Source organism: Lissotriton vulgaris, chromosome 7 (assembly GCF_964263255.1).
Source record: "Lissotriton vulgaris chromosome 7, aLisVul1.2, whole genome shotgun sequence".
Classification (NCBI taxonomy): Eukaryota; Metazoa; Chordata; class Amphibia; order Caudata; family Salamandridae; genus Lissotriton; species Lissotriton vulgaris.
In genome coordinates this window covers 1,287,072,553-1,287,093,234 of record NC_141695.1, presented here as the reverse complement: position 1 = coordinate 1,287,093,234, position 20,682 = coordinate 1,287,072,553, and the positions used below count along the sequence as shown (strand labels likewise).

The window sequence follows — 20,682 nt, the reverse complement described above, 5'->3', positions numbered from 1 at the left end:
CCTAATGTGTTACAAATGGAGTGGGAATAGTCAATCTAATCCCTCTGAATTCCAACACTTTCCCTACTGTTGCTTAAAATGGAGTCAGAATAGTGGATCTAAGCCCTTCGGGGCTCAACACCTTCCCTACTTTTGCTTGAACTGAATGAAGTGTGAATAGTAAATGTAACCCCTCTGGAGTCTAACATTTATTGTACTAATATTTAAAGTAGAGTGCGAACAGTAAATGTAACCCCTCCAGAATGTAATAGTTTCCGTACTGTTGCATAGAGTGTGAATAGTAACTCTAATAAGTACTACAACACTTTACTGCTTATGAGGGTGGAGTGAGATTTGTACATTAAGCTTTTATAAGTTATACATTTTATGCAACTTTTTTTACACAGCATTTTTGCAATTATTTTTAGAATTGGTGTTTAATACTGCATGCTTTTATTTTTCTACTAATTTGTATTTTTCATAGTAGGTTTCAACTGTGTTTTACAATTTACATTTTTCACATTGATTGATATATATTTTTCCCCACAATGTGATCAAAAAGATCCTGCATTCTCAATTACGGGTGCTCAGCGTGGGGGCCGGATCCTGGCCCAAATCATCAATTTTCCACCAAAATACGCTGCTCTTTGAGAATCTGGTTACTGCTTATTTTATTTTAAATTCAGCACTCTGACCAGTGTCTGAATTTAAAATAAAATAAGCAGTAACCAGATTCTCTAAGTCCCGCTTTTTTTGGTGGAATATATATATATATATATTATCTACTGGCGGTCGCCAGTAGATAGTTATAGTTAGGACCTATTTTCCATAGGAAATCTGCAACATTCTATTTGGAGTAACTTTGGCGCCGGTTGACCAATGTTCGCGAAATTTTCAAAGCTTACGGCGAGCTCCGATCTGCTCCTATCCTGAAAGTTTTACGGGGGCCGAGAAAAAAGGGGGGTCCCAAAACGCGTTTTCCCCATGCAATTGCCCATAGGACCTTTAGCCGCAGCTACAGCCCGAACTACTGAACGGAATTACACCAAATTTGGCAGTTAGTCCTTAGTTCCGACTCGTGCCTTTTGCCTAAATGGTGTAAATCTGTTCGAAATTTCCTGAGAAAATGACATTTAAAAGTACATATATATGTATGGCCTCGGAGGGTCCGCTCCGCGTACCCTAAGCACACCCTGCCATGGGCAAGCTGTATTCCAATTGGCTGTCAACACTCCAAATCAGGAAGTGTTGGCAGCCATCTTGTGCCTCTGTAGAACCAAGGCACAAGAAACCCCCCAAAAACCTTGTAAAACACGAAAAGGGGGCAGGGTAGAAACACCCTGACCCCCTAGGCCTGCTCATGGGGTTCCAAAAGGACCCCCAAGGCCAAAAAAAAGGCCCAAAAAAAGGATGCGCCCAGGATCCGCGCATTCTGCAGATAAAAAAAATTACGCTCGGGCCAGTTGCAGAGAGGTGCTACAGGCCATGCCCCTTTATACACCTCTCTGCAGCGCAGCATTGTGGCGATTACTGGAGGTACCTGGTGGGCTAGTTGGACCCCAGGGACCCTCAGGATTCAAAGGGACTTAATCCCCCAACTTAAAATGAGCCACAGGGCGCGTTTGGACAGTGGTGAAGGTAAGAGGCGGGGCCTGAGGTGATATGTGTGCAAACACAACCCTTGGCACGTTTTAAGTCGGGGGATTAACCCCCTTTGAATACTGAGGGACCCTGGGGGGCAACTAGCCCACCAGGTACCTCCAGTAAGCGTCACGGAGCTGCGTTGCAGAGTGTTGTAAAAAGGGGCGTGGCCTCTGAACACCTCTCTACAATGCAGCCTCCTGGCGCATACTGGAGGTACCTGGTGGCCTAGTTGGCCCCCAGGGACCCACAGGATGTAGGAGGAAAGAATCATCTAACTTAAAACGCGCCACAGGGCGTGTTTGCAGACATATCACCTCAAGCCACGCCCCCTTCTTTCACCACTGTGCAAACGCGCACTGTGGCTCGTTTTAAGTTGTGGAATTAATAGGCGCCAGTGAGCTGCATTGCAGACAGGTGTTCAGAAGCCACGCCCCTCTTTACACCGCTTTGCAACACAGCTCTGTGGTGCTTACTGGAGGTACCTAGTGGGCTAGTTTGACCTAGGGACCCTTAGGATTGAAGGGGACTTAATCTCTCAACTTACAACGGTGACAGGGCACGTTTACACAGTTGTGAAGAGAGGGGACGGGGCATGACGCGAGGTGTGCAACCACGCCCTGTGGCGCTTTTTAAGTTGAGGAGAAAATTCTACATCAAACCTGAGGGACCATGGGGGCCAAGTAGCCCACCATGTGCTTCCAGGAAGCGCCACTGCGCTGCGTTGCAGAGATGTGGTGCAGGGCGTGCCCCTTTTTACATCTCTCTGCTACGCAGCTCTGTGGTGATTACTGGATGTACTACGAATTCCGATTTACTCACCTGTTATCAGGAGAGAACCCAGTGCTGCATCTTTTAGCCCAGCGCTGAACCTAAAAAGTAATTCTAACCATACTTACCAGTAACTTGTATTTTCTTCCATAGGAATCCATTGTCTGGTTTTCACCAGAAAAGTTTTTAAGTGTCTATTTTCACAAACTAAAAATATTCTTTAAAAATCTCCTGTATGACTTAAACACATTCTTTCAACTGTTTACAGGAGATGCAGCAGTGCTGGATCCAGGAATCACCACTGAATAAGAAAAGGTAACAATAACACTACTTACCTGCTAAGTGAATTTTCTTCCATAGGGTAACAGTGACTGGTTTCACTTGGAAACTATTCTAAGTGTGGAGTTTTGGAACTTTAAAATATTCCTATAAAATCAGTAGAACTGCGAATTCCGATTTACTCACCTGTTATCAGGAGAGACCTCAGTGCTGCATCTTTGAGCCCAGTAAATGAAATGAAGTAATACTAGTACTAATCATGAAAAGTAATTCTAACCATACTTACCAGTAACTTGAATTTCCTTCCATAGGCTAACATTGACTGGTTTCACTTGGAAATTCTTCTAAGTGTGGAGTTTTGGAACTTTAAAATATTCACCTAAAATCATCTGAACAAAGAATTCCGATTTACTCACCTGTTATCAGGAGAGAACCCATTGCTGCTTCTTTTAGCCCAGCACTGACCCTGAAATTTTTTTTTCTAAACATACTTACCAGTAACTTGTATTTCCTTCCATGGGAATCCATTGTCTCGTTTTCACCAGAAAAGTTTTTAAGTGTCCATTTTCACAAACTAAAAATATTCCTAACAAATTGCCTGTATGCCTTAAACGCATTCTTTCAACTGTTTACAGGAGATGCACCCGTGTTGGATCCAGGATCCACCACTGCGTCAGAAAAAGTGATGATAGCACTACTTACCTGCTAAGTGAATTTCCTCCTATAGGATAACATAGGTGATTCTATGTGAAAATGTTTTTAAGTGTCAACTTTTAAAATAGAATAATATTCCTTAAAAATCACTACTGTAACCTACTCAACTGTTTACAGGAGATGTCACAGGACTGAATCTAGGATCCAGTCCTGTGATTAGAAAAGTAATCCATAAAGTAACTAATTGCATTTAACTAGAAATCCCCATTGAGCTCAATGGTGCATTGTGTTTGAAATTGTGTTGCCCATTGCAACAACTGTAATGACTGTACTTAACAGTCTATTGCCTATTTGCAAAGTATTTAAACTATAGTAGTTCATTCTGAGTATGTATATTTTGTAATGTAATGTATAATGCAATTATAATGTAATTTAAAAAATAAAATATCTACAAATAATGGTTTAAAAAATGTAGTAAATCAGTATCAAAAACATAAATATAAGAATTAATACATTTAAAAAATGTCATTTACAAAACCTTTGAAATTCACTGAAAAAAACATAGGTTTCAGACATGTTATAGTTAGGAATTATCATTTAAAAAACATTTGAAATTCACTGAAAAAACCATATGTTTCAGACATGTTATACTTAGGGATTAGCATTTAAAAACCCTTAGAAATCCACTGAAAAAAAATGTAGGTTTTAGGGGTGTTATAGTTAGCTGGACATTTCACTCGTACAAAACCATTGAAATTCCTCCGTTATACTTAGTTTTACTAACTATAACTCGAGCGCCCGCAATCCACTGCTGATGATGTCACATATTACATCATTCATGACATGGTCAGTGACATCACTGATGACATCACAGATTAGTTAAAATGCCTGAACATACTTAGAAAGTTATTATATGAAAATAGTTCAATTGAAGTAGATTAAAACATTTTATAGGAAAAAGTAAAAAAAAAGTTGGAAAAAATCAATCCAAGAATAACATGAATTTCTTACAAGTCTTGGAGATTGTAGTCCGGAAGTTCTTCAGCGGCTTGAGATGCGTAATGTTCCAAGACGCGATTGTTGCCATCGTGTGAGAAAAGCGAAGAGAAGCAATCCAATTCATACATACCCTCAAAGGGACAGTAATGTTCCTCAAATGTTGGAACGGCAATTTGAATTGGCAGGCAATCTGCGATGTTGTCAAAGGTCACACATTGCAGGAGATCTTTCGCAGCTGCACAGAAATCCCATTCCGCCAGGATACCTTTTTGCGTTGCATCCGCCATTGCTCCACTGCCCGAACAATCAAGTTCATGGTTTTCAATTTACTCCATTACCTGCTGGATATCGGGAGCGATTGTTGGGATATTGGCAAGGCATAGATCCATTTGCCAGTCGAATGGGCATGTTTTGCAATAAAAAGATGGTTGCACGCAGATTTCATATGTGTAAATAAATGTCATGTTGTAGCTGGCTCCGATAATAGATGGAGACAGGCAGCCGAAAAGTTGTTCCATTTTTTCATGGTATTGATGTAGCTTTGCGTAGAGGCGTATTCTGTCGGACATGCTTGTTACCACAGGGAGTGCAGCCATTTTTTTTTACAAGCAAAAATAGTAGTAGGATGGCCGCAAAGAGAGCGAGAATTATGGGCACTGTTCCTGTTATTCCAGAAATGATCTAACAAATGAAGTCTCGTATTATACTAAAAACAGTTTGAAAGCCTGTGACAAGGCCAGAGGAGACAGTGTTAAAAAAGTGTGCCAGACCTTGAGTGTCAGCAGTGCTGATAATTGTGTAATAATTAACAAAGTGTAATGGGAGGTTTGTATTTAAAAAGGCTGTATTTTACTTGAAGTTCGTGTTATCTGCAGTCGATAAATTTCTTTTGCAGAAGTGAGGGACACTTCTGGTTGAAACTAAAGCGCTTTCAGTTTGCTCAGTTTAATGAAATCTGTTTTCAAAGTAGGTGTTGAAGGCCAAGTTGAACTTTGGGAGTTACTTTGTGTGGGTGGGAAAAGAAATTGCCATAGGAAGTTACTTGGTTTGAAACAGTAAGACAATACGGTATGCCAGCTCACATTCCATATCTGTCCATAATATTAAGAAGCAAATAACTGCTGTTAGAAAGCTGTGTGAATGTTGGTCTGATTGTGGGAGATGGCATGCTTTTAAGAAAGCACGCAAAATTGGGGGCTGTAAGCTTAGAAGCGTCGTGCAGTTGGACATTCTTGCATAGTAATGAATGGCTGCCATTGTGGTCGCACTTTTCACCTGTGAGAAAAACTTCTGTATCCTCTTTAAGACAGTGATATGCAAATGGGAGAAACCACTGCTCGTGAATAAACGTGATACCTTATATAATCATATACAACATGACAAACAACATGTACACCTAGCAGACACAATGATACTACGTACTGAGGGAACAGTGGCTAGCCAAGTACACAAACCAAACATGGCATGGCACCTCTGTCACACAATGCAGAATGCAGGGAAAGATGGGATCAAAGTATGTGCAAAGGTGGCAAGTGATTCTCGATTATAAAAGTATACAATGCAAAGTGTGCTTGACAGACTTGAGTTTGCAGAGCACAGACATGTACATGTCAACATACACTGATGGTCTATTGAGTGAAGTGGACAGTGGAGGCAACCATGAGAGTACAGTCATTAGGGAAGATTACAAAAACATAGCGATTACGTGCCCCTCCCCCACCAAATCTTTAGCGTAGTGGGCTGGCTCGGCATACGCAAGGCTAGCGTAGGGGTCAGAATTAAAGGCACGTTTCTCTGGGTGTGGTTCTCTTCCGGAAATGCGCAGCTTACACCGCCACGAGGCTGACACCGTGAGTGAAGGTGGCTGTGTGAATGATGCTATCAGCCTGCTGGTACCCAAAAACCGCCATGGTCGCTGCGACACACATATACCCCACAGTTTACCTTTCAACACTGCCGTATGTGAAAGAGGGTCCACCACGTGCCGGCGAAGCTCCTGGGCCAGGGTTTGCGAGCTCGGAAGGGCTCCTGAGATCAATGCTGGCTACCGTGACACATGCACACAGCGCCCAGCCTAAGGCCCAGCACCGTGGAGTGCTCTGTACTAACACAGTAGTCCAACAGGTGCCAACAGTGGAACGGTGTCTTGATCCCACAACGGAGGATGTTAGAACTGCATCTGAGAGTGGAGATGAAGGTACTCCCTTCGACCAGGTGCAACCAACTCTAGGTCCAACAGTAGAACGGTGTCTTGATCCCACAATGGACGATGTTAGAACTGCATCTGAGAGGGGAGATGTAGGTACTCCCTTCGACCAGGTGCAACAAGCTTTAGATCCCAACAGTGGAACGGTGTCTTGATCCCACAATGGACGATGTTTGATATTACCTGCTGCTTGGTTTTCATACAACTCCCTCCGTTGAGGTGCTTCCGTAGCTAACTGCTACACATGATTATTGGGCTTGGCCGACTGCCGTCGCTGGACTACACCGCGGTACAGCAGGTCCGAACAGTGAAACGGAGTCTTGATTTTATGATTGAGGATGTCGGAAGTTAAAGTTTGTGATGATTTCTGTGTACCCCCTCCGATCAGGTGCAACCAACTCCGTGCTTCCGAATCCAACGGCACGTGGCTGTGAGGCGTTAATTACCACTGCCTCTGGCCTACACAGCAGTCAGCAGGGCTCACAATTCAGATCGAGAGGTGATTGTTTAATTACAGAATCCAGTAGGCAACTAGCTACAACGTCTATTGAAATATACACAATATCCTTTTAGTATACTTGCCTGAAGAACTTGTTTTAGATAAGTTATAGGTTTACTACTGACCAAATTCTTCTCGGTAGCTGAAAAGAACACTGAATAACAGTCTACACTGTGGACAGCCGAGATCGCAATTCGAATTGTTTTGGTTTATTTATTGCAGATTTTTGTGTAATTTATGTTGTTGTATTTTATGAAGAGGAAGTTAGAAAAAGTATTCATGGATGTCTGTGCTGACTACTGCCTTCAATTTACATTGCAGACTGCGGTGTTCACAGTGTGTTCACAGTTCAGATCGAGTCGCTACTGTAGATGACACAGTCCTGTAGGCAAAAGACATTGCTACAATGTGCTCTGTCCGCACCACGCATTTGCATCATCGTAGGCTACGCACACGATTTTTGTTGCTCCGTGTATTACAAACTGAGCAGCTCAAGTCAACCCACGTGGCTGTGGGCCCTTGCTGACCGCTCTCTCTGGCCTACACTGCAGACAGCAGTGTTCACAATTCAGATTGCGTCGCTATTGCAGATGATGCAGTCCTGTAGGCAACAGACATTGCTCCTAGTAGGGCCCGCCCGCAGCACGCATCTTCGCTGGCTGTGCACATGCTGAATGCTTTTGATGTGGCTATCTGAGTGCACTAGACCGGACGGACCCTTTATGATACAATCTTTTTGTGTATTAATTCAGATCTATTGCCTGTATCTCAGTAAACCACAAGTTATGGTTCTTTTACTATAGAATCTTTTGTGTATTATTATCTACTGTCCCTACCTTACTGCAGCACAAACTATTGACCCTTTTATTATTGAATCTCTGTGTGTGATCCAATGATTACTGTTGCAGTTGATGCTAGCAACAACCATTCCCTGAGGGCTGGTTTACACTCACCCCACACGCATACAGCACAGACGTCACTGGATATGTGACCCTGGTAATAGAAAAGAGTCGATCGCACGTGCCCGTACCCACTTCCACTATCTATCTGTGTCCGTGTGTTCATTATCTATGCATGATACTGCCCCTGGGCCGTACCATATTACATTGTGCTGTGGACAGCGTATGCAACCATGTTACCTCTGGCAGTGTGGAAAACCTTGGTTATGTAACTTTTAGGTGCATGGCCGTCACAGGTGGAAGACTACTTTACAGGCCATGAATATTGATGAAGATGATGGTTTATGTTGTGTGTAGTGTAAGATATGTGTACATAGCAAAACGTTTTCAAAAAAGCTCTCTAAGCAGAAGAGGTGTATCTCATCAAATGCTATAGAGAGAATGACTAACATGTGTGGCGTTCTCCAACTGCTACAATGGGAAATGTTATAAACTAATCAAATACTTTTTTTTAAGGTCACATGGTACTCGCGTACCCAACGCACAAGGAGACTGCACCCAACGCAATTTTGAGAAAATACATTTACCATAATATAAGTTTATTACAGTTAGAAATATATAATGTTTAAAATATTTTAGATTATCGCTTGCTCTCATATACACTTTAAAGTTATTTAGATATAGTTTTGAGACATAAAACAAAATGAGGGAATGGCATTCCCGGCACGACACCAAACGTCTATGACGTAACACAGGGCCTGGCAGCGTGCACTCGTCGCATACGCAACGCGCAGCAGGCGTGACCCCATACATACATGACAATGTGCGGCTTGGTACTGCGTACCCATTGCATACCAAAGAAGAAGCTGGCGCAACCTCATACGTATGTGATGTTACGCTGGACGTGCTGCCACGCACCCATTGGATACGAAATGCGCATCATTTACGAGTTTAGCAATATGGCGGATAGGATTCGCGTGCTGATGGAGCTTGGTACACTACCGGTTCGGGACTCCAGTTTTCTCACAAATAAGAAAAATATATACATATATTTTTTTGAAGATATAAAACGTTACATAATTGTTTTTTCTTTAAATCATTTTTGTTAACAAACGACAAATAAAAACATCAGGTGACAGTTAGCAATTATTGCAGTTTCATAAATAAATCTCCATACATTCAAATAGAAAGGAATTCAAAGTAAAATGGGTAATGGATCAAGGGGACACATGCGCCTCCACCTCTTCTGAACACGCTGGGGATACACATAAATCTCCTCTGTAGTGATTCCACACCCCCCCAAACCTTCCCCCACTTCCCTGGGCGCCCCCATGCCATGTATATCGACCTCTCTTTAAACATGCACCAATCCAAGTCTTCCACCGACTTCTCGAGTCGGGCGACTGGCTGGCTCCCCACAACTGTGCGATATTACGTTTGGCAATCATACACGCTAAAGTGACCCATTGCTTCCTATAGGCATTCAGGTCTGTGGGTTCCCAAATGTTCAGTATGCACCTGCGTGCCTCTGGCTGCATCACCATCCCCAAGACATCTCGTAGTGTGCCGTGGATCTTCCCCCAATACTCCTGTACCCGGGCACAATGCCACAGTATGTGCATAAATGTTCCAAGCTCCCCACATCCCCTCCTACACTCCCCGTCCTCCGAGCAACCCATGTGGATCAGTCAGGCCCCGTAATGTACGACCTATGGAGAACCTTTAATTGTACCAGCCTAAGCCTCATCTGTATCCCAACCACCCGTGGGGAGGAGATCACCTCCCGCCAATCTTCATCATCCAATTCAACCCCATCCTCAACCCATTGCCTTCTGAGAGATATCAGTGGGTCCCCTGTATGGTTAATAAGCTTCTTGTATATTAGGGAAATGGCCTTCTCGGGGAGGTGGCCGTCTAGTACCCGATCTTCAAGGGGGGAAGCGTCAGGAAGTGACGTGTCCTTGGGGATGTTTCCAAGCAAGGCATGTCTTTTCTGGAGGTAACGGAAGTATTCACGGTTGTGAAGGTGAAACTGTTGCTTGAGTGAGCTGAATGTGTTTACCGTATATTTCCCCCAAACATCTTTGATCTGTGTAATCCCAATTAGGTCCCACTTGTCAAACCCCCTAGACTTCCATAGGCTCCCCAGTTTCTCTGACCTCCATAGTAGGGTTGCAAGCGTGAGCCTTCCCTCCCGCTTGAGATACCCGTTGGCTGCCTGCCACACCTGGACGACATACACCGTTGGGCTCGAAAGGTGAAACCGGTGAGGTCTGGCATAGAGCGCCCTAGTGAAATCTCTGCCCGGTACCTGCCAATAGTCCATAGCATACCCCGGATCCCCAGGGAGCCCGTATATAGCATGGTTCACCCCTGCTAGTTGGGAGGCCCAGTAGTATTTCCTTAAATCTGTCAGTCCTATCCCCCGTCATACCAGGGGAGGGTGAGTTTAGAGAACGCAATGCAAGGTTTACCGTCCCAGAGAAACTGCCTCTGAAGTGCCTCCACTTCCCAGAAATAAGATGCAGGCACGGAGTCCATAGTGTTCTGGAGCGCGTACAAGAACTGGGGAAGGGCCGTCATCTTACATAACACCGCCCTGCCCAGGAGGGAGAGTGGAAGCGCCCTCCAGTGCACCACAACTCCTCTAAATCAAGTTGGGGGGGGCCAAGGTTATTAGCAAACCGAAGTTTCAGGTCAAGCGTGACATAAATGCTGAGGTACCTAAACCCTATCGGCTGAATTTGTTTATGACAGTTCCACAGGACGTTCGGTGGGTCGCCCATAAGGACGAAAAGCACTGACTTCGACCAGTTTATTGCAAAACCAGAATATCTACCAAAGATAGCAAGCACATCAAGAAAACAGATAAGGGATCCCAGCGGATTGGTGAGGTAGAGCAAAACATCGTCAGCGTATAACAAGATTTGGTCTTCCCATTTCAACGTCCATCGTAGCCCACGGATCTCGCGATCCCACAGGACCCACGCCGCCAAGGGCTCCAAGGCCAAGGCAAATAGGAGCTGGGATAGGGGACACCCCTGTCACGTGCCCCTACCAAGAGGAAAGTCATCAGACTTTCGATTGTTCACCACTACTCTGGCCAGGGGCTGCGCATACAGGAGGCGCACCCAGTTCACAAACTCTGGACCGAAACCCAGCTTCCCCAGTACTGCGAATGGATATGACCACTCAACCCTATCAAATGCCATGGTGACATCTAAAGATACCAGTACCACTGGTTCCTGGATTTACCCGCCTTATGGATAACCACTATGTTTGCCACCCGCTGGTCGTATGGAAGTTGTCCCTCCTCTCTGCACTCCACCAACATCGAACGGAGGAATGGGGCAAGCCTGTTGGCGCTGAATTTATACAGTTCTATGGGAATCCCATTCGGGTCCGTGGCCTTCCCAGAATGTACGCCTCTGATGGCCTGCGCCACCTCGTCGTCTGTAAGGGGGACTCAAAATACTCCAGATTTTTGTCGGATAACATGGGCGTTTGAATGTCTTTTATCATTGCGCTGTTATCCGCCTATGTATACAGCCCAGCCGAGTAGTACTCTGTAAACCTATCCGCTATGGCCTGCGGTTCAGTGAGCGTACTGGAGTCCTCACCCTGTAGTTCTGGTACTAGCCGCGATGCCCACTCACTCTTTTCAAGCCACGCTATCAGCTTCCCGGCATTATCGCCGTGTTCGCACACCCTACTCTGAGTCTCCTCCGTCTGCACTCTAGCTTTATCTCTAGCGAGGCCCCTATACTTGTCCTGCCGTAACTTAAGCCGCCCCAGACACCTCCGCCTCCAGCCTTGTCACCTCTGCCTCTACCCTCTCCATTTCCGCCTATCATTCCTTTTTTTTCCCCTGCAATCAGGGATAAAGCCTCACCCCGCACAATGGTCTTGTATGCCTCCCACAAGGTCTGCGCTGAGTCCACCGTGCCTGCATTCTCCTGAAAGTATCTATCGGAAATCTTAATAATTTCCTTCTTAATAGTGGGGTGTCTCAGGCGCCATGATACAATAGGGGCAATCCTTCCTACATCAAACTGGTCAAACTCCAGCCGGAGCCAGACTGGGGAGTGGTCCGAGATGCCCCTCCCCAAGTGTTTAGCCTCCCTAACTGCGCTCGCCTGCGCTGCTGGCACAAGTACATAGTCTATCTTAGACAGACTGTGGTGTGCGGCGGACACATGTGTATAGTGCACCTTCTGCGGATTTCGCACCCTCCAACCGTCCACAAGCCCAGTTGTTTCTAAAAATTCGGGAAGCCACTTCTGTATCGGTCTCAAGGCCCGAGCCTAGTGCTGGTCAATCTCCCCATCCACCACCGCATTGAAGTCTCCCCATCACACGGAGGCCCAGCGGCAGAGTCAGGAAAATAGAACCCAAGTCGCGGAAAGTATCAGACTGGAGTCCAGGTGGAACATAGACGGAAACAAATGTGACCATCCTCCCCTCCCACTGCCCTGATATGCCGATGTACCTACCACGCTGATCAGACCAAGTGGCCTGAATTGTTAAGGGGAAGGATTTTTTCACCAAGACTCCGACCCCAGTGGACCCCGTGGTAAATCCCACGTGTGCTGCCAGAGTGTAACCCCCTCTGTGTAGGACCATGCAATGATTCCCAATGAGATGTGTCTCCTGTAGCAGCACCACGTCCGGGGCGTGTCTCCTGACCAACTGACTGACCATTTCCCTCTTGATTTTGTCCCCCAGGCTGTTCACATTCCAACTAAGCACACTAATCCCCAATCCCGTCTTAATTTCAACATTGAATCGGTATGGAAACAATACAGTAACAGCATTTGCACCTGATGTCAAAAAAGAAAAAAAGGAAGAGAAAAAACACATTGCAAACTTTCCTTCAAACAGTACAATCGCAAAACCCAAAGACCCCATTGATCCCAAACCCCACCCCCCCTTCCTGCACCCCCGCACATGGCTGATGCCCATCCCCAACTAGCAGTGTGCCTGTCGCCCAACATCCCAACTAACTAAAGGTAGTAATGAGGAGGAGGCCAGTGCCCTGCCCCCCATCCCCAAAAACATATCCCCAGAACCCGGGGTCACCCACAGCTGTCTTATAGTCAAGGATTCTAGCATGAGTCTAGCTGCGGATCTGCCCCGCTACCTGACGTATCCACCCAACGTGAAAGTTCAGTTGGATCCTCTCACTCCCGCTCCTGCCGTCCGCTACTTCCTCCACCATCATGCCCCACCGGACCGTCTTCATGTCTACTGTCCAGCCAGTCTGATGCAACCTCTGGATTGTCAAGGAACCAGACCCTCCCCTCGACCTCCACATGCAGGCGAGCCGGGAACATCATGGAATATTTAAGTGTCTTGTCCCTGAGTTTCTTTTTTACCGGGAGAAAACTCTGCTGCTGTCTCTGCACCATCTGGGTGAAGTCGGGAAAAAAGGAGAGCTTAGCATTCTCATATCGCAGGGGGATCCCTGCGCGTGCTGCCTGCAGGATTGCATCCCTGTCTCAAAATTCAGCACCCTCGCGATCATCGGGCGGGGTGGGGCCCTAGGCTTGGGTCTCCCGCCTGGCACCCTGTCAGCGTGCTCGACTGTAAAGAAGTTGCCCAGCCCCTTGGGCTTCGGATGGTTGAGAATAAGATCTTAAATGAACAAGTCCGGGAATGTCCCCTCTCATTTTTCAAGCACCTCGAGGATGCGTATGTTGTTACGCCTGGCTCTCCCTTCATAGTCGTCGAGTTTCCGGTTCATTAGTTCCCGAGAGGTCTTGAGATCACGCACTTCCTGCTGCAGCAAAGTAACGTCATCAATTAGGCTGGCTGTCTTAATATAAAGCGGCTTAACTTTTTCGCTCGCCTTCGTGAGGTCTGCCTGTATCAAATTAACCTCTATAGTGACGTGTCAAATTTGTTGTCCAATGCCTCCATCTTCTGACCCAGGGAGGACTGGACCCTAACGATGGCTGCCATAATGTATGTAAGCGTCGATTCCACAGCAGATCCCAAAGAGTCACTCCCTGCTGACTGAGAACGCTTCAAATCCGTAGGGGAACTCCGGAGCATCATATAGAAGTCTAGCTTGATAGCCTGTACTTCGACCGCTTGGAGGACCTGGGGCAGGTGTTTCTCAGTTTCTGGTTAAGTCGCCAACCCGATGTTAACCGCTCACCGCTCCAAAGCCCGGCGCTTGCTGGGTCACAGGAAAGCGTGGGATCACAGGCTCAGCCCCGCGGGCCGCCCCTCCAAAGCCAAGGCAGATGCTAACAAGCGTCAATACAACACAGTCACCCGGTGGGATCGCAGGACGCAACTCGGCGCCCCAGGCCCCCAAAAGGAATCCCTCCAAACACCTGGGCAGCAACTCGGTATCTTCAGGCCCACCAGGGATCCCACACCAGGTGGCGATGACGCATGGGGCCGGACTGGCCAAGTGCGCAAATTCACACCCCCGGGGGCTCCTCAATGGTCGCTCAGACACTGAAGGGCTCTCGCTGCCCCTCACCAGCAATGCCGGATTGCAATATGAAGGGGCCTATGCACAGTGAACATGGGTCCGGTAGCTATGTGTGTAGACGCCCTCTGTATCACAATCACCACCACCAAGGGACACCTCGCCACAGTAGGGGTGCCAGAGTCTCGTCGTCTCTCCAGGGACCGGCCCCACAAAAAGTCCTTGCCACTGAGCCCCGCGCACAGACACAACATCTGCTCTCCCAAAATGTCCAGGGATGGCGGCCGCCACCAGTTGCTCCTCAGCGCAGCCCCAGTGCACTTGGGACCCACATCTCCATGCCTACACAGTCCGATGTAATAACAATATGGGCTCCCCCAAGAGGCTAGAAAGCAATATCCAACTCCCTCAAACCCAGGGGGTCACTACGGTAGGATGGCAACGGGCCGAGGCCGCAGCTGGAATTCCGCCTTACCAAACCGCAGGGTCGCACTCCTCCTTCAGCGCCTGGCCCAGGTTTCCCCTGATGCAGCTCACTCGCTGCACCAACCGCCGAAGTGCACGTCTGTTGCCGGCATTCTGCCAAGCACGGGCGAGCCAGGCCTCCAGTCCCGTACAGGGGGGGTCCCGCGGTAGGATATAGGACTCCCCTTTGGCTGACGATGTTCCTTTCCTCAGCCGCTGCCCGCCCGCACACCAGTCCGTGGGCCTAACCGACAACTTCCGGCTGTCGGGCCCCGGTGTTTATCACTTCCACCTGGGCACTGCAGATACTCTAGCCCCCGGCTCGGTCTAGCAGAAGGACGTAAATCGATGGACGGCGTAACTCGGGCCCCGGATGCCGCCGAGGTCCCGGGAGCACAGCCGTGTGTGTTGCTTTTCAGCCGCTGTCAGGCTGCAGGGCAAAAGCACAGGATGAAGGCCAGGATGTAAGAGCTGGAGGGAGGGGTCGACGAAGCTAAGCACTCACGCGGTCATCTTCGACCAGCGCATGGCTCCTACCTCCATTACATAATTTTTAAAGTTAAAAGAAGGATAATAGAGTTCCGAAATGGTGAACACCCAAAATATCGAATTTGAAATATCAACTGGCCAAAATATTGAATCTAAAATATAGAGAGGCTAGAATATCGAATTACCAAAATATAGTTAGATAGAATACTGACATTGATGTAAGAAATATCAATTTCCATAATATACAATGTAAACATTTTTTTTAGGGTTAAGTATGTTAGAATGTGTTAAAATTATATATTATTTTTGTAAAGTATGTTAAAAAATTTTTAAAGTAATGAATGTTATGTTATTTAATTTTTGCGTAATTTAATTCCGTAGCGGGTTGTGGGTTTATAGGGGAATAGGGTGGGAAGTATTTTAATGATAATTAAGTAAATATTTATTTTTATTTATATGTATTCATAATTAATCGATTGTTAATTAATTATTAATTGGTAATTATTTGTTATTAATTGCTAATTCATTTTTATCAATTGATTAACTGATAATTATGTTAATTGACCTAATTTATTATTTGGAGTGGATTGTGGGTTTATAGGGGAATAGGGTGGGAAGTAATTTAATTGTAATTAAGTAAATATTTATTTTAATTTATTTGTATTGATAATTAATTTATTGATAATTAATTATTATTTGGTAATTAATTTGTATTATTTGGCAATTAATTTGTATTAATTGATTAATTGATAATTATGTTAATGCTATTAATTTATTATTTGGAGTGTGTAGTGGGTTATAGGGGAATAGCGTGCGAAGTCATTTAATTGTAATTAAGTAATTATTGAAATTATTTTAGTGTATTGATAAATAATTTATTTGTTAAATAATTATTAATTGGTACATTTTTTATTACTTATTACATTTTTGGTATTGTAGCCCTGGCTAACGGTCCTATGGAAAATTGCATGGGGAAAACACGTTTTGTAAATATGTATATTCCATAGGAAATCCACATCATTCTATTTGGAATAACTTTGGCGCTGGTGGATGAATCTTTGCGAATTTCTCCAAGAAAATGGCCTGCTCAGCTCCGCTCCTTCCCTTAAAGTTTGGGGGTGATTCGTTAAGTGGGGGCTGAGAAAAAAGGGGGGGTCCTAAAACGTGTTTTCCCCATGCAATTTTCATAGGGACCTTTAGCCAGGGCTACGGCCCGAACGGCTGAACGGAATTACACCGAATTTGGCAGAGAGGTAGAGTTCAGTTCGCAGATTGTGCTTTTTGTTAAATGGTGTTAATCTGTTCAGTAGTTCCTGAGAAAATGAAAAGTAAAATCATAGAAATATCTAGAGACAAAGTACTGCACACGTACCGAAATCCGTACAATTACGAGCACGAGCTGCATGCTGATTGGATGTCAACTGTCTGTCAACACTCCAAACCAGGAAGTGTTGGCAGCCATATTGTGCCTCGGTAGAACCGAGTCACAAGAAAACAGTACAACAAAGTTGAAAAAAAAGGAAAGGGGGCAGTGTAGAAAGATCCTGACCTTCTAGGCCTGCTCAGGGGGTCCCACATGGATCTTTAGGCCCACAATTAAAAAAAATAAATGAATAAGAAATCGCGGGGTACGCGTATAGGTAAAAAAAACTAGAAGTCCGTTTTATTCTTAATTAGCCTCCCGGGGGGCCAAATCTCGGGGGCAATTTTTATCCATAAAAGGGGGCTTGTAAGGCCCCCCGCAGCCCCGGGGACCGCCACCCCACAAGGGTTTAAAAAAAAAAAAGTATGTTTTCAGCTCCCCCTCCCTCCATACACGCCCCGGGGACCGCCACCTTCCTGGGGCAGTAATATGTAAAATGACCTTTCAGCCCCGGGGACCTGCACCCCTGGGGCTTTTTAATTTTGGGAGGGGGTCGCGCGGCCCTCCTCCTGGAGCCCTTGATGGCCATGGGGACCACCGCCTCCCAGGGTCGGCTCCTGCAGTGTCTCGGGGTGCCTATTCTATTCTATTCTATACGGAATTGGTTAAGCGCACGGTCACCCAGGGGTTTCATGGCGCTGACGAAAGCAGATGGTAGATGGTAAGTGAAGGGGCAGATGGTATATTGCTCTAACCGTACACTTGTTTGAATAGCCAGGTCTTCAAGGCTCGTCTGAACTCTGTCAACTTGGTGCAGCTCCGGATGGACAAGGGCAAAGAGTTCCAGGTCTTTGGGGCGAGATATGCGAAGCTGGATCCGCCGAGTCGTTTCTTTTTAAAATTCGGCACCGTGAGGAGGGACAGATGGGTGGAGCGAAGCTGGCGGGTAGGTTCGTATTTGTTAATGAGTTGGTTGATGAACCTGGGGCTCTTTCCGTGAAGAGCCTTGAAGATTAGGCAGCCTGTTTTAAAAGTGATCCGATGGGTGATGGGGAGCCAATGGAGGGAGGCCAACAGAGGTTTGGCTGACTTCCTGCGATTGCTCTTGTATATTAATCTGGCTGCTTGATTTTGAGCAATCTGCAGGCGTTTAGCGATGGTGAGGGGAAGGCCCAAGTAGGTAGATTTGGAAAAATCCAACCGCGAGAGAACCAATGCGAGCACCACCTGGATGAGAGCAGAGTGGGTCAGCAGATGAGCGATTTTTTTAATCTTTCTTAACTGAAAGAAGCAGGAGGAGATCACAGTTCCGACCTGGGTCTTCAGTGATAGGTCGGCGCTAAGAGTGACCCCAAGACTCTTGGCGGACTGGGAGGGGGATGGAGGTGTACCCAGCGAGGGTGGCCAAAAATGGGGCCCCCAACTGAGTGCACTGTTGCCAGGAAGTACTAACTCAGTTTTTCCTGGGTTCAATTTAAGGTGGTTCCGATCCATCCAGCTCTGGATGTGCAGCATGGTCTTATGAAATTCCTCGACAGAGTCCGGGGAGTTGAGGGGAAATACCAGCTGCAAATCGTCTGCGTAGTTGAATATGATGACCTTTCTATCTTTCAGGGAGTGCAGTAGAGGTTTGAGATAAAGATTAAAAAGGAGGGGGGACAGTGAGGAGCCCTGTGGGACACTGCTGTTTGCTATGGTAAGGTGGTAGCGTCGCTGTTCCCACTTTACCACAGCAAACCGCTTTCCTATTTGAAAGAGAGAGGGTAAGTTAATCTGCTCTCTCTTTCAAGTAGGAAAGCAGATGGTTTCCAAGCCCATGTTTCTTTCTTTTTCTTTAAGTTCGCCAAGCAAAGCTGTCTTTATTTCAGGTATTAAATGTGACACTTTCTTTTACCAGGCCGTGTGTGTCATCCGCTGCTATACTTTTGTAATATATTAATAATCATATTGCCGAGGCGCCAAACGTTGATTACATAGTCCGTCCTCCGCCATTTTAGTAGTTTTCCTCCTTTATTGTTTTATACCCGTTACTTTCATTTTACCCTCCGCCTATCTTGTCTGTGATCGATGAGATTTCCTGTGTTTGTCCTTGGCTCCGATGTTATCAGACTTGGTCACACGTATACCTAAAAACTAATTTCAGGCACGTAAGCCACAGCCATTACAATGCGTGTCAGTCACCAGAGAGCCATTATCATGCGTATGCCTTTATCATGGGTGGTAAATGTATATGGCTAACAACATACTCGTGCTCCCATCATTATCATCGCAGGCTGTTCAACCGCTCAGTGCTTCGGGAACCACTAACTCAGTGACCAAAGAGGCCACGCATGTAGTAGTAGGCCCCTTGTTCGGTACTTTGGGAAGAACTGTAATATGGCGTAGAACACGTGTGCCCCGTCTTTTTTATACATAGGGTCACATGTGTAGTGACGGATATGCTGGATAGGTGTGGTGTGGGTATATACCAGCCATGAGAGAGTGTGTGTCGATCTGACAACTAGACCTGCAACTAAGAAATCACTATAATGGAAATCTGGGCTTTGCACTGTTGTTGTGTTTTTCTGGCAGCGTAAGCACAGTAGGCTGTACTAATGTATTCAGTCTCGATTTACCACCTCCCCCAGGGGCTTTTAAATGTTGGAAGAGGGGTCAATAATTGTGTTGACTTTTCTTCTTTAGTGTGCAGGAGTATATTGTTTTATAAAATGTATAAGTCTTCAAACTATCTTTACTCTTACGACGTACGACCGATATTTCCGTAATTGATTTTAAAAGTAATATACGCTTTTTTAAAGTTTTAGAAAACTATTTTCATGATTATCCCAGATAATATCTTACCTTAATATGTACATTAAATACATAAATATATGTTTTTGCACAATTAGAATCTTTCGTGCCGTACATGCACGGGGTGCCGTATATGACGTCATGCGGGATATATATATATATATATATATATATATATATATATATATATATATATATAGTAATTTTTTTAAACGCAGGGTACGCGTTTTGGCGAGAAAAAAAAAAACACAAAGCCCGCTTTAACGTTAATTAGCCTTCGGGGGGGGGGCCAAATCCCTGGGGCCATTTTTTTTTCATAATGAGGGGCCTAGAGGGTCCCCCCTGCGCGGGGATCGCTATCTTCGGATCTTTAACTATATGTATGCGGGGGACTCATGGCTCCCTGGAGTTCTGGGGACCACCTCCTCCTCCACTCGAGCCTCCCCCCCGGGCCTCTTTTTATTAAAAAAAACTGTGCAAAGGGGTTGTAAATGTGTTATTTTGGTTTCGTTTCTGTCTTATAGAGGATCCAGGGTAAATATAACGTTTTCTTGTACTGAGGAAATAGAAATTTTGTATGGTCAAAATGTGTCCCCCACTCGCACCCTATCCATGCACCCGTGCCCCATGTATGTCATGTAATACCCTTCCCGTACCTGCCATGATAATGCCCCTGCATTTTCGTCTAACATTGACATGTCAGTTATTAGGCCTTCCCTGAATATAACGTTAATTCCGCACCAAGGCCTGCTTTTCCAATGCATTTCCATGATACACGTTTAAATAACGCGAAGCACACGTTTTTGTGGTTCAGTCGAGCCAGACCCTTAATTGAGGCTTCGAGCCTCTTCTGTCTCAGAAAGCTGCAGTTTAGGTATGCATCCCTGACCTCTACCTTACTTCCTGCTCAGGCGAGCGGTGCCCGGCTCGGCCTGGCCTGCCTGCCAAGACAGTATTTTGCCTACAGTTATCTGTTCAGCCTCCGCAAAAACACATTCCAGTCTAGTGAAATAGGTAAACATATTCCCGCCTGCTGAGCAAAGGGCCCGGCCTTCCTGTCTCCTTGCAAGTAAATTACTGCACCCGTTACCATGGTAGGCCCATGGCCCCCGCGCATTGCACGAAGAAATATAGGCACGCACTAGCATTCAGTAATGAACGGCCTCTGCCCGAGAGACCTTTTACTTCAGACAATACATCCTCCAA

The 20,682-nt window shown here is 45.8% G+C and overlaps 1 protein-coding gene across 1 annotated transcript in view; it reads right to left on the bottom strand.

The window, feature by feature from the left end:
• LOC147703423 (interferon-induced very large GTPase 1-like) overlaps positions 1-20,682 on the bottom strand; it is a 406,840-nt gene that overhangs the window by 132,434 nt on the left and 253,724 nt on the right. The gene's annotated exons all lie outside the window — the stretch shown is intronic.